The sequence below is a fragment of the Otolemur garnettii genome, unplaced genomic scaffold, assembly GCF_000181295.1.
Source record: "Otolemur garnettii isolate 467f Iridium unplaced genomic scaffold, OtoGar3 scaffold00074, whole genome shotgun sequence".
Classification (NCBI taxonomy): domain Eukaryota; kingdom Metazoa; phylum Chordata; class Mammalia; order Primates; family Galagidae; genus Otolemur; species Otolemur garnettii.
The window spans coordinates 4,681,680-4,683,972 of record NW_003852469.1 but is presented as its reverse complement, the minus strand read 5'-3'; the positions used below and the strand labels follow the sequence as shown (position 1 = coordinate 4,683,972).

The window sequence follows — 2,293 nt, the reverse complement described above, 5'->3', positions numbered from 1 at the left end:
CGCCTCCCAAGTAGCTGGGACCACAGGCGCCCACCACAACGCCCAGCTATTTTTTGGTTGCAGCCGTCATTGTTGTTTGGCGGGTCTGGGCTGGATTCGAACTCGCCACCTTAGTTGTATGTGGCTGGCGCCTTAGCCACTTGAGCCACAGGCGCCGAGCCTCTAGCATTTATCTTAAAGTCTTACTTCTTTATCTTAGATTCTGTTCGATTTTTATTTAATAAAAGCATCTACCAAGAAGAACCCGATAAAGACATCTAGTTTGCCTGGGGGAAGGTGTTCTGGGCTGGCTGGCTAGTTTTCTCCTTCATTATTTAAGCCCTGCCCTAGTTACTCTCAAATTTGAGAGTACTTTCCCTGTTCTGCGAGTTTCCTTGAAAAGAATAGATACTAATAACTAGAACTATAGGCACGCGTAACCCTGGAATGTGTATCTTTAATGTCACACACAAATCAAGGGTGATCTTTGATCTTGAACATCTGCGGTCCACAAGCACTGGGCTGTGGACTGGTACCGTTCTGTGTCCTGTTTGGAACGGGGCTGCACAGCAGGAGGTGAGTGGTGGGCAAGTGAGCAAAGCTGGCTCTGTATTTACAGCCGTTCCCCATCACTTGCATCCCCGCTTAAGCTCTACGTCCTGTCCGGTCAGGGGCAGCATTAGATTCTCATAGGAGCGCAAACCCTACTGTAAACTACACATGCCCAGGGATCTGGGATGCACTGGCTTTATCAGAATCTAAGCTTGATGATCCGAGCTGGACCTGAGGCTGTGATGCTCCTGGTGAGGAGCTGTAGCAAATACAGGATGGGACGTCCAGTTGCAGGGAAAGAAACTCAGGGCTGCCACTGAGTCAGCAAGTTGCATAATTATTTCATTATATAGTACAATGTAGTTAATGATACCAGAAATAAAGTGTGCAATGAATGCAGTGTACTTGAATCATCCTCAGACCATCCCCACCACCACCCCCGGGGTCTGCGGAAAAATCGTCTTCCATGAAACCAGTCCCTGGTGGCCAAAAGTTTGGGGACCACTGTTCTAAAGAACTATGCTGGTTCCTCAGTTGAGCTAACTGTAGCAATTCTTGAAAGAGGCGGCAAGGAAGTGGTTAATGTATTAGACTGTCCCCCCGACGCTGGTGCTGCTGCTTCTCGGAGGAGCTGTGTACTTAGCTGCAGTAAAATTGCTTTGCTCTCTTCAAGGGCACCTGCATTTCATTGTCCAGCCAACCGTGACCTTGGAAGGACTGTGAGGCTAACTTGTTCTATGACCTCGGCAGTCCTTCCCCATTCAGTTTCCATTGGTTGACTTCCACTGGCTCATGGATGGGTGGAGGGGGAATATCCATCTTTGAGGATATTAGGTGCCACCGTACCCAAAGTGGGGAGCTGGACAGAGCATGAAGGGGAGGGAGGAGAGGGGAGAGTGCCCTGTATACACTGTTTACCAGGGGTTAGTCACAGGCCTGGGACTCTGCACAAATTATCCTCAGTGGGCTTCATAAAACCATATGAAGAATATACTGTTGCCTCCATTTTTTTAGATGGGGAAGCTGTGGGGGGGGGGGGAGAAAACTTCCTGTATTTGTGAACATACATAGGCTTTTTGTTCTGTAATTTTTCGTATTGCCTTATTTCTGCTTTCCTCCTTTAAACATTTCATGTGAATTTTATTTCACATTCACGTAAATAAGGCAGCTTATAAGTTATCGTGCATTCCCGGTGAGTCCATCAATAAACTATAATTGAATTGACATCTGAGAAAGATCTCTCTAGTTCAAGATACTTCTTTCATCTCCAAGTGTGTATAATCCTTAAGATAAAAAATTCTAAATAATAAGCAACAAAGTGGTCATGAGACCTTCTCTTCTCCTAACTGGTCTAGAAAATGAAGGCAGGAGTCTTGCAAGAGCGTGTTCCTGCTCTTCTCACTGTTGGTGACAAGTCCCAACCTGATAGCCCCAGGGCCTGGAGAGGTCTGAGCATAAAGGCCATGAACAGTCATCCTATTCCAGAAAAACTGGTTTGGAATCCAATCATCAGCCTAGGGCCACAGATTTTTACTTCTGGGTTTCATCCTTACTTTGAATATGATCTTCTGATCCTTGTAGTGTAATGTAATTAATGAGGGAAAGAAAATGGACATCCTCTTGGCCTTCTAGGCTATCACTGGGTCAAGGCCGAGATGCACATCAGAGATGAGTTACGCCTCTTTAGCTTTTGTAGAAGTCATGGCCGGTCAAGATAATAATGGAAAAGAATCCATTTAGTCGTCTTTTTTTTTTTTTTTTG

At 45.7% G+C, this 2,293-nt stretch overlaps 1 protein-coding gene across 1 annotated transcript in view; it reads left to right on the top strand.

Moving 5' to 3' along the window:
* Nucleotides 1-2,293, top strand: part of DOCK5 (dedicator of cytokinesis 5) — a 196,041-nt gene that overhangs the window by 49,010 nt on the left and 144,738 nt on the right. The window lies entirely within an intron of this gene.